At 44.3% G+C, this 12,333-nt stretch overlaps 1 protein-coding gene across 3 annotated transcripts in view; it reads left to right on the forward strand.

The window, feature by feature from the left end:
* ST3GAL4 (ST3 beta-galactoside alpha-2,3-sialyltransferase 4) overlaps nt 1–12,333 on the forward strand; it is a 164,511-nt gene that overhangs the window by 77,450 nt on the left and 74,728 nt on the right. For all 3 annotated transcript variants that reach the window (XM_066639824.1, XM_066639823.1, XM_066639825.1), the window contains one exon: nt 10,425–10,544. The gene's annotated coding sequence lies outside the window, so the exon portion shown is untranslated. The remainder of the gene's footprint in view (nt 1–10,424; nt 10,545–12,333) is intronic.

Raw genomic sequence — 12,333 nt, forward strand, 5'->3', positions numbered from 1 at the left:
TTCCAGGGGATTAACTTGGCTGCATCCGGGTTCATTCCTGCTTTGGGGAATGACCTTATGTTCTTGGCTATCCATCGCTGGACCAGCTGATGTGTTAAGTACCAGCTGGTTCTGTCTCTCTCTCTGCCTGCCCCCTTGTCCTTGCATCTGATTTTATGCTAATGTCTTGTCTCTAACTTGCAAGTTAGAAAAGAGGTCTGCAGCCATTGAAGGGAGTTATTTTTATTCTTAATTTCTATAGGGAACGTGACACACCTGTGGCTGTAGATTTTGTGCGTGCAATATTGCTGAGATACACATAATATTTTATTATAACCCATCCCTTTCCCTACAATATAGAACAAGAAACAGTACAAGTGACTTATGATGAAGTATTTCTGTGGATGAAACATACCTGTAAAGGACCTATCAGTATGATGGGGTGGTATTTACACTTACCTGCATGTCTACTGGCTTCATTCTTGCTTTCTTGTCATTGTCCTGACCTAGTGCAAGCTCCACATCCTTTAATGCCTTTCTTAAAGCTTTTATTTTTATTTTTTTTTATTTTTATTTTTTTTGAGATTTATAGCAATCCAGTTTCTGTGCCTCACAGGATGCAACAGGGCAGCTCTAACCATTGACTTAGGAACTTTTAAATATTTATGTATCTCTTAATTTCTTTACTAGGATTTCTGTACCCAATATGTGCCACTTAATAGGGCATCTTCTATTGTGCAACTACCCACAATATTAGACGCTATTATGCTCAATCAATCAAGGTGTGATCCTGCAGAAATAGTTTTGATATAAGGGAATTCTGCACTGGTTTAAAGTCATATTTGATAGCATCTGCACATGATTTGGAGACTGAAAGTTACTGCTTGGGCCGATAATGTTGTTTCCTGAGAGAGAGAACTGTGGTGGATGTGTGACTGGGTCCCTCTTTTTGTGGCAAGCCGTGGTTTTGAACAACTGGAATATCGCAGAAAATGAAACTCCCACAAGGGTCTGTAGTCGTCAATGGATCAAAAACATGCTACCCGTTTCCTGTTCTTCGGGGAGGGCTGAGTGGGGCAGAGCTCTCCACCTTCTCGTGGCACCTCCCTCAATACACCTTCTGTAACCAGGAGCAAATGAACCTGTGAGGAGCTGGAAAAGCACTGTGAGAGGTGGCATCTGGGGAAAAGGATGTCGCATGAATGGACCTCCCAGAAAACCACCTAATGTTCCAGTAAGGAAGTTGCAGTGCATCATTTGTCCTTTTGGAAGTCTGAAAGGGCTCTCTCTTCCTTTGCCCCATCAGAAGCAGAAGAAAACTGTATTTGGGAACTGACTGGCACATTGGCGTGAGTGTGTAATTGGAACATGTTCAGGGCGTTGCTAAATTCAAAGCCTATGGGCTACTTAAAGGACCATTACCTGTGTCTCTGAACCAGCTGATCATTCCCCCTTCTTTTTCTCTCCCCAGTAACTCTGTATTGTCTTCTCTATGTGCTTCTGTGTCTTCTCTCCCCCCCCTTCCTCAGTCATCTTTCCACAAATGGCTCCATCACCACTACCTTCTCCCACCAGCCATCTGCTCAACTCCTTATCATCCCATTCTGTTCCTCCACTTGCTTCTTCTGACTTCCTCAAAGCCCCAGCCTCACACCACCTGCCCAGCCTCTCTGTCTTCTTCTTTCCCTCGATGCACCGCCTACATTTAATGGATACTATTTTTTTCTTCGTTTGCTGTGTCTGTGTTGGGACTGACTAGACATTTGGTCTGAATCCCAAGGCTGAGAAGTTGTGTAAACCGAGACCCTGATGCCTTGCCGTTGGCTTTGACTCATCCTTGCAGCTGTCTGGGATCCTTTACAAAGCCGGGAGATAAAAAGCGTTCAAGGTTCCAGGGCTCTCATCCCTGGGTTTTCTTTTGACATTAATGCGATTTGGGCTCAGGCACCCACACCCACGTTTGATGTCAGTGTTGGGTTCATTGCTAATCCCGGTGCAGTTTTTCAACCAACACAGCTGGGGTGGGACAAAGCTGGTCACAATGGGAGACTTAATTTTATTGCAGAGTATTCAGTAGGAGTCTTTATAATTGGTTTCACATTAGATCTGTTTTCTGTAACAAAGAAATGGTGCTTCCCAGTTTTTATCTCATAGGATATGTGGTGTTTTTGCTTTATAGCACGTTGATGAAATGTCCTTTTGATTATACCTTTTGTAGAAGAGAGAAATAAGCAAAACACCAGGCACACAGGTTTAAGTGCTGGCAAGGTCCAACCTCCCATAGTTTCCCATGGTCCTAGGTTCAATCTCCAGTTAAAAGCACACGGTAGCAGGTGGTAAGAACAATCTCTCCCTGGACCCTGCAAGAGCCATTGTCCGTCAGTGTAGATCATTCCACATTAGATGCTCCAATGTTTGGGATCATTAGAAAATAAAACAGCCAATACTGTATTATAATGCACAGATCGATGGTAAGGCCACACATAGAGTATTGCGTCTAGTTTTGGTTGCCACATCTCAAAAAAATCATAGTGGAGATGGAAAAGGTACAGAAGAGTGACAAAAATGATTACTGGGCTGGGACATCTCCCTTATCAGGAAAGGCTACGGCCTTTGGGGCTTTTCAGTTTAGAAAAAAGATGCCTTAGGGAGGACATGATTGAGACATAGAAAATTATGTAGACGGTGGATAGTGAAATATTCTTTTCCCTCTCACGCAACACCAGAACCAGGGAACATCTACTAAAATTGAGTGGCAGGAGAGTTAGAACAGACAAATAAAATATTTCTTTATCCAGCGTGTAATTAGTTTGTGGAACTGCTTGCCACAGGATGTGGTTATGGCATCTAGCCCAGATGCCGTTAAAAGAGGGTTGGGCACATTTCTAGAAGAAAAATCCATTACAAGCCTTGATGGGCATGTGCAGCCTCCTGGTTTTAGAAGTAAGCTACCTCTGGATGCCAGATGCAAGGGAGTGGCAACAGGATGCAGGTCTCTTGTTACCTTGTGTGCTCCCTGAAGCATCTGGTGAGCCAGTGTGAGATACAGGAAGCTGGACTAGATGGACCTTTAGTCTGATCCGGGGGGGGGGGGGTTCTGTGCTTCGGTGATACAGGGCAGTTTCATATATCTGTATGCTGATCTGTGATATCACAGCAGCCCTGGTGGCACAGGAAGTAGTGGATTGAGTGCCAGAACACAAGGGTTAGTTTCATGTCACCTGCAATTGTTAACTGCTTAAATTCATTTTTAAATTTTTTTAAAAATTGAAATGTTTTATCGTGTATTTTATCTTGCCGTACACAACTTTGAATGTTAGAAGAGCAGTATAGGAATCTTTTAAATAAATAAATGGAGTTGTTTTTTGAAAAGGAATAAAAACATCTTCCGTTCTTGCACGTTCCTTTCCACAATTCCAAGTGCTTTGGAAGTTTTGTTTTGCTTTTATACAAACATACGTGTTGCTGCTGTGTGCATTTTCACGGACAGCGGTCTCAAGTGCTTCAGGAGAGGGAAGCTCCAGGTCTGAAGGACATCCTGATCTGTCTTGCGGCCTTCAAATGCTGGGTGTGACTTTACTGAAGCCAGACAGGGCCACTCAGATTTCAAGAGGTCTTAAACTTGAGAGAGAGTGAGCGCATTGTGTGTGGGGAAAGGTCATGGGAAAAGAGCCTGGAAGACCAGCAAACAGGCTTCTTGTGCCCGTATTCTCCCGAGCCGCGTTAAGATGTCCATTTTAAGCAAAGTCTTGTGGCAGCAGAAAGTATTTGCTGCAGAATGAAGCTGGGAGATCTGTGCTAAGGGTGACGTTTGAAGGAGGTGTGACATTCTGTAATATAGGAAAAAAATGGTACTGGGAGAAGAAAAAATTGCCTCTGTTTCTGACACCTGGCCTAAACTTCCTTGCCATATTGGCTCACTCCTGTACTTGCATCTTCATAGGTGGCTGTGTTATTCTGTTAGGAAAAAAATAGTCAATTTGTGAAGTCGGGCAATGTCTTTATTAGGATCGTCAAAAAGCTGACAAAGTATCAAACAGCAAGCTTTGGGATCCCTTAGGATCCTTCATCAAATTAGATCAGTGATTCCGGCACCACAGCAAACTCTCTAGGGCGCTGTGGGATGTCTTTGGTGTCCTCTTCTTCCGAGCTCTCCCAAGCACTGCTGTCTTGGATTGTGTGGTGGTGGCACTCAGGAAAGGTCGCCGCAAAAGAAGGTCGGCATGACCGCTGTACGTTTGGGAACTGCTGGGCTAGGGAGTAAGCCAGAGGGGACATTTGGAAGAGTCCCTAACAGTTTTGTGAAAGCCACAGGCTTGCTTGAGGAGCTTTTGTGCAGACGTGAAAGCGGTACAATACGCCTACACTGAGCCCCGCAAAAAGCTGTACATACGTTTTCACGTTGCAAATTCCAGCATTTCCAGTGTTGGTGAAGCGATGGGCTTGATATAGTTCACTGGTATTGCTGCTACTTTTCTTAAACTGGGTTTTGTTTTAAATTTTTTAAAAATATTGGTTAATGCAATTGTTGAGTGTTGGGCGAGTTAGACAAAAGAAAATATTTCTTTACCTAGCGTGTAATTAACCTGTGGAACTCCTTGCCACAGGATGTGGTGATGGCATCTTGCCTGGATGCCTTTAAAAGGTGATTGGACAGATTTCTGGAAGGAAAGTCCATCACAGGTTTTAAGCCATAAGGAGTATGTGCAACCTCCTAGTTTTTAGAGGTAGGCTATCTTGGAACGGCAGAGTGGCACCAGGATGCAGGTCTCTTGTGTCTTGTGTGCTCCCCAAGGCATCTGATGGGCTACTATGAGATACAGGAAGCTGGGATAGATGGACATTTGGCCTGATCCAGCAGGGCTCTTCTTATGTTCTTAGGCTTTGTTTTTAAAAACAGCACTGAAATCAGTTTTCCCTTTGGGCTGCACTTCACCCAAACAGCCTCCCTCTTGGAGATCTTGTTAAGACGTGCATATGGTTCAGTGTCATTTCTCCTAAATACCCACAGTGCGGGCACTCTGAGCATTTTTTCACTGTTGTGATTTGTATTTAGGACTTTTTTTTTTTTACTTTGGATGGTCACAGTTGCTGAGTGCTCTTCCCACATTGCAGCTCTTTGGCTGAAATCGACAAAACACCTTATTATCTGCACAGGCTAACCCTTCACGTATCAGTTCAGAAAAAAACATTGCACAGAGGTCTAGCAAGGCTTATTGCCGGGTTCTATTCTGGGCCAAGAAAACCTTTTCTCAGATACGTTAGGTGCATCAGTGACCTCTGCTGGAGAAGGACAGAGCCGTGCCTGCCTTAATAATTTGTGGGTGGAGGTTAATTGTAACTTTCCTTTCATTAGCAGAATTGATGCTAACACATTTTTGCAGCGCTAGCTTTAGTGGGAGTTTCCAGGAATCTTTGGCGTGCAAAGTAGCTGCTGTACCCTATGCTCAAGCACTGCCCTCTCTCCTAAAGTGGGACTGTCTGAGTGCTTTAGGCTAACAGAAGCACTGCTATCTGATCTGGTGCAGCAAATTCATGTAGCAAGGGCATAGAAGCAGAGTTTGTAGGCAGGTGGACAGAGCTGGGCAGCTCTGACTGACCTGCTTTCCAGAGGAAGAATGTCCCTGCTGTTTTTGTAGAACAGGCTTCTCTTGCACATCGACCACCCTAGCAGGGAATGGGATTGGACTGGATAATAACTTAAGTGAGCTGATTGTGAGGCTGTAAACAGCTTTAAATAGAACACATCTAATCTGCGGGTGGTGTCAGGCTGTTCTGATGACCTTATTTGCATAAAAGACTCTGATAAAAACTCTTTACAATATTAATCCCACTACCAAGCAGGTTCCCCCCACCCCATTTAGCAGAGAAGCATTTGGAACATATATTACATGCTCCTTGTAACATCTTAGCTGTGATGAGTGGGGACCAGGACCTTGTCCATGGTTGTAGACAGGCTGTGGACATTTCTGCCCAGGGAGATCCAGTTGGCTCCCTCCTCCTTTGTGCTTTTAGACATCAGCTGAAAACAACTTCACTAAAACAGACGTTGCCTGAGACACTCTTGCTGCCCAAACGGCCCCTCCTGACCAAGGAATTAAGTCACATAGAGGTTGAAAGAGAAGATGTTTCAGACCTCATTGATAAATTAAAGATCAATAAGCCACTGGCCCGGATGGCATCCACCCAAGAGTTATTAAGGAATTAAAGAATGAAGTTGCTGATCTCTTGACTAAAATTTGCAACTTGTCCCTCAAAACGGCCGCAGTGCCAGAGGATTGGAGGATAGCAAATGTCATACCAATCTTTAAAAAGGGAAAGAGGGGGGACCTGGGAAACTATAGGCTGGTCAACCTAACATCTATACTGGGTAAGATGGTGGAATGCCTCATCAAAGATAGAATCTCAGAACACATAGACGAACAGGCCTTGCTGAGGGAGAATCAGCATGGCTTCTGTAAGGGTAAGTCTTGCCTCACGAAACTTATAGAATTCTTTGAAAAGGTCAACAGGCAGGCGGATGCGGGAGAACTCGTAGACATTATATATCTGGACTTTCAGAAGGCGTTCGACACGGTTCCTCACCAAAGGCTGCTGAAAAAACTCCACAGTCAGGGAATTAGAGGACAGATCCTCTCTTGGATTGAGACCTGGTTGAAGACCAGGAAACAGAGAGTGGGAAACAGGAAACAAACAATGGGCAATTTTCACAGTGGAGAGAGGTGAAAAGCGGTGTGCCCCAAGGATCTGTCCTGGGACCGGTGCTTTTCAACCTCTTCATAAATGACCTGGAGACGGGTGAGCAGTGAGGTGGCTAAGTTTGCAGTCGACACCAAACTTTTCCGAGTGGTGAAGACCAGAAGTGATTGTGAGGAGCTCCAGAAAGATCTCTCCAGACTGGCAGAATGGGCAGCAAAATGGCAGATGCACTTCAATGTCAGTAAGTGTAAAGTCATGCACATTCACATATAGGCTGATGGGTTCTGAGCTGTCTGTGACAGATCAGGAGAGAGATCTTGGGGTGGCGGTGGACAGGTCGATGAAAGTGTCGACCCAATGTGTGGCGGCAGTGAAGAAGGCCAATTCTGTGCTTGGAATCATTAGAAAAGGTATTGAGAACAAAACAGGTAATATTATAATGCTGTTGTACAAATTGATGGTAAGGCCACACCTGGAGTATTGTGTCCAGTTCTGATCGCTGCATCTCAAAAAGGACATAGTGGAAATGGAAAAGGTGCAAAAGAGAGCGACTAAGATGATTAAGGGGCTGGGGCACCTTCCTTATGAGGAAAGGCTATGGTGTTTGGGCCTCTTCAGCCTAGAAAAGAGGTGCCTGAGGGGGGACATGATTGAGGCATACAAAATTATGCATGGGAAGGATAAAGTGGATAGAGAGATGCTCTTTACACTCTCACATAACACCAGAACGAGGGGACATCCACTAAAACTGAGTGTTGGGAGGGTTAGGACAGACAAAAGAAAATATTTCTTTACTCAGCATGTGATCTGGAGGAAAAATCCATTATGGGTTACAAGCCATGATGTGTATGTGCAACCTCCTGATTTTAGAAATGGGCTATGTCAGAATGCCAGATGCAAGGGAGGGCACCAGGATGCAGTTTTGTTGTTATCTGTTGTGCTCCCTGGGGCGTTCGGTGGGCCGCTGTGAGATACAGGAAGCTGGACTAGATGGGCCTATGGCCTGATCCAGTGGGGCTGTTCTTATGTTCTTAATTGAACTTCACTTGCTATCAGTGTTCTGTTTGTTTTTGCTTTATCTGGTTTCTGTGTTTTTTTTTAGTGTCTTTTTCCTGGTGGATGTTAGCTGAGGGCCCTGTTTTCAGACAAAAGAGCAGGAAATAAATGTTTAAATAAATGCAGTGTCCCCTCCTTCCAGGCTATATCTATCATGGCATCATGGGTTCCTGGCATTTGTAAACCTGAACAGGTTCAGTAAACTCTCATGAGTAAATACAACAATTATGCTTCCATCTGAAGCTTTGGCCATTCTGCTAACCACAGATATTTGCAGTGACTTCTAGTCCCTCCACCTACTGCTAAATACCAACAAAGGAGCAGTTCTTATCCAGAAAAGACACCAATACAAAGCACCGCCTGCTTTTATCCCTGGTTCTGCCCATCCTTTGCCAATACCGAGTGACTTTGGTTAAAGGTGCATCATTTGAATCATATGTCCGTTGTGCCATACAGTGGTTTGGCTTGGTGGGTCAGTTTCTTGGGGGAAGTGTGGGTCAGTAGAGCTTGTGTAGGTTTACTTGCACATAGAAGGAGCTAGTGCTTTGGGGTGTTGTGGAAATGCTGCAAAAGAGCTGTAGGGATAACAGTTGCAATGGGCATGGACCAATTTTTGCAAGAGTTTTTTTGTTTATTATTATTATTATTATTATTATTATTATTATTATTATTATTATTATTATTATTATTATTAACATTATTAACATTATTAACAGTATTTATATACCGCTTTACAACTAAAAGTTCACAAAGCGGTTTACAGAGAAAAATCAAATAACTAAATGGCTCCCTGTCCCAAAAGGGCTCACAATCTAAAAAGATGCAAATGAATACCAGCAGACAGCCACTAGAACAGACAGTGCTGGGGTGAGGTGGGCCAGTTACTCTCCCCCTGCTAAAAAAGGGAGCACCCACTTGAAAAAGTGCCTCTTACCCAATTAGCAGGGGTAATGTTGTCTTTACGGCAAGGGTGGCCCGCCTTTCAACTTGAGGGCTCCTGGACCTTTAACAATTGTGTAGAAGAGGCAATTTCAGCAGGCACAGCTTGTCATCTCACAAATGGCAAGCTGCACCTGCTGAAATTCCCTCCTCTACCCAATTGTTAAAGGTCAGGAGCCCTGAAGTTGAAAGGCGGGTCCCCCCTGCCTTATGGGATCCCGGGCTGCTTTTTCCCTTCTGGCCTGCAGGTCACTACCCCGCTGCCCCGAGCTGTGGCCTGTGATCCAGCTTTCTAATGGGCTGTCTTACCGAAGTCGTTGAAAGATGACCTACTGAGCTTGTTTTAAGGGCAGCATTTCACAAAGTGAGAGCAATGTTGAGGCAGTGAAACTCTGAGAGTGAACCGATCATCTGTAGCACAGCTGGAGGGTGGTGCATTCTCCTTTGTACAGAGCGGTCACTTCCAACTCACATTAAGTCTCAAGTGTGTTAGCAAATCCCGCCCAAGGCGTTTCTGAAGGAAGTGCTGTCATTTTGTTCCCTTAGGCTTCCAAGAGTCTAATAATAATATTATTAGAATACTCATCATTGATGGAAGGAATAGTTAACAGAGACGTAAGTTTGTTGAAAATGAGTGCTGGGCTCTGAGTATTGAAATGCTTTTTTAAAGCTAGCATGTAGACCTTTGCTCATTTTTTTCTTTCTTAGATTCAAAATTAATTGCATTTAAAAGGAACGATCTTTTGTAAACTTCTGTAAACATACTTTCTCTCTCCTACACCCTTGTAGTGATGATGGCGATCACATTGAACAAAACAGTTTGTATAGTCAAGGACTCGGAATACAGTAATTTCCTGTCTCAAAGAAACGCATTGTCTTCAAGACAAAATAGGGATGTGGGAAGCACCATCAAGTGGCCAACTGGGAGGGACATGGTACTAGGACAGATGGGTTCAGTCACCTTTCCATTGCCCACTACTCAGTACAGGTTCCCCCCCTTATCCGCGAATCCAGTTATCCACAGTTCTCTGTGCCCCAAATACCCATTACCTTAATTTAACTTCCTTCCTTAGTCTGATGACTCTGAATCTGGGACCCTGCAAAAATATGTTTCCAGCTGAGCTGCACAGCTCCCAAGGGCGGCCCTGCTTATTTTTTTTTTTTTTCACATTTTGGCCAATCAGTGTATGGATACAGGGGTGACTGACGAACACCACCTGGTGCTTGTACTGAATTTTAATTTAGTGTTATTAAATGAAGAAATGGGGAAGGGGGTCTGAATAGTGCTTTTCTTGCATCAAGGCCGTGGCTGCAGCTCAATGGAACAGCACCATCTCTGCTTGCTGACTTGACCCCCGGTATCTACTTGCCTTTCACAGCAGTCTGACCAGGGAGATTAGACAGGTATCCTAGAAAGAGACATTATTTTATTTTTAGGGGGAAAAACACTGCTTAATTTCTATGTGTAAGGCTGCTGTTGAAAGGGGAGTAAGTGGCAGCACCAGAATGGGTCTCTATAATTAAAATAGACTTTTCTCTTTCCCCCCCCCCGCCCCATGAGAGGTGGTGATCCAAGCCCCTGCTATAAACTTTGACTATCTCGTTGGCCTTCTGCTCAGGAGTGTATATACCAAAAAGCTTAGTAGCCACCAAGTATGTGACAGTGTGGCCTCTTCTTCAAGAACCTGTACCTTTTAAAATTTGTGAACCTTTGCAACCTCGTAACGATGTGATTTGTCTCTGTTTTACAGATGGGGAAACTGAGGCACAAGTAATCTAACAACCTTGTTCAAAGCTTGGAAGAAGTCAGGAGCACTACAAGTGCTGGAAATTGCTGCGTCGCCTCGCCTGCCAGGAGCGATAAGCAGAAGGCAAGTCGTGTTTGGAATGAAATCTGCTTCCTTGCTAGGTGTAGAAGTTCTGGTATTGGACTTAGACCTGGAAGTAACCTTTAGGTTGCATGATGAAATACCACTATAATGCATGCAGTGTTGTGAAATGGACAATGAAGTGGAAAAAGGGTGTGTTTTTCTGTCCCTCTGCTCTGGGCCGCTATGTTCAATCCATGTGCAAGTCTCAACTCTTTTGGTTGGCCGCCTCTGTGATACATAAGCATGGTGTTTAAGGTGGGGAGGAATGTGATTGAGACTTTAAAATGATGCGTGGTGGGGGAGGTTTTCTCCCTCCTTATTAGAGGGAGACCTAGTTACAATATTAAAACCAGGGCTCATCCAATGAAGTTTACTGGTGGGAACTTTCGGACTGAGAAACGGAGATGGTACTTCACATGATGCATAATTAGTCTATGGAGTGCATTGCAATAAGATGTGATGGTCATTAGCTTGAATGGCTTGGAAAAAGGATTGGATACATTCTTGAAGTACTCCTCATGATGAGGAGCAAAGATAGGAGAGTGGTGTGTCTTTCTCTCCTGCCCGTGCTTGCCTCTGAGGTGGTTCTTGGGCCACTGTGGGAACCAGCATCCTGAACTAGATGAGCTTGTTGGCCCAACCCAGCAGAACTTCTCTTATGACCTTACCTGTGCCTCTTTCTACTGCCTGATTGAACAAAAATTCTCTCTGGTGAATTGCCAGAATTCTGTAGTGAATTCTTGATTGCAAGAATCAGTCAACAATTACAGCACGTCTTCAGAGTTGTCATTAGGTCCTTGGAAACGGCAACTTTAAGCAAAACGACTTGTAATGCAACCAATTTTACCGTATGTAGTCTAATTGATATACTTAAACAAGAGAAATTGCTTCAGCATATTTCTGGTCACGAAAACATCACCCAACTTCAAAATAAAGACCCAAAACACTTCTAATATTTAAACATTGAAATAAATGTGAGCTTTCTGAGCCAGAGAAAACACGTGCAGACTTGGTTGGTCTGTGGACCTCCTTGCCACAGGATGTGGTGACGGCATCTGGCCTGGACGCCTTTAAAAAGGGATTGGACAAGTTTCTGGAGGAAAAATCCATTACGGGGTACAAGCCATGATGTGTATGTGCAACCTCCTTATTTTAGAAATGGGCTATGTCAGAATGCCAGATGCAAGGGAGGGCACCAGGATGAGGTCTCTTGTTATCTGGTGTGCTCCCTGGGGCATTTGGTGGGCCGCTGTGAGATACAGGAAGCTGGACTAGATGGGCCTATGGCCTGATCCAATGGGGCTGTTCTTATGTTCTTATGTACTTGGGGAGAACATGCAAACTCCGCACCTAATTCACTAGCCTTCTAACTGGAGGTGTTGGGGATTGACTTGGTGGCCGTCTGCATGCAAAGCACAGGTTTGACCACTTTATTTGGGACCAGTTCCAAAAATGCAACAAGGGGTACCCCCTACAAAGAGGACAGTGGTCCCCTCACATTTCCATGCAGGAACTCTGTCATTGGTGATGGACCAGGGCACGCCTCTCTGTCCTATGAATGTTTCCTATTAGTTTATATTGGAAGTTCCCAACCTGTGGTCCGCGAACCACAGGTGGGATCATGGAAGGTATTCTGATTTTCTGTAAGCCATATTTTCTGCGCTCAGCTAATGAAAAGCCTAGAGCGGTTTAAACTCTGTCATCCATACCAAGATAGGAAACCAGACTTTGGCTTCTCATCCCAGTTTGGAATCCAGAACGAAACCATGGTTTGTGACTTAGCACAAGC

The sequence above is a fragment of the Tiliqua scincoides genome, chromosome 11, assembly GCF_035046505.1.
Source record: "Tiliqua scincoides isolate rTilSci1 chromosome 11, rTilSci1.hap2, whole genome shotgun sequence".
NCBI lineage: Eukaryota > Metazoa > Chordata > Lepidosauria > Squamata > Scincidae > Tiliqua > Tiliqua scincoides.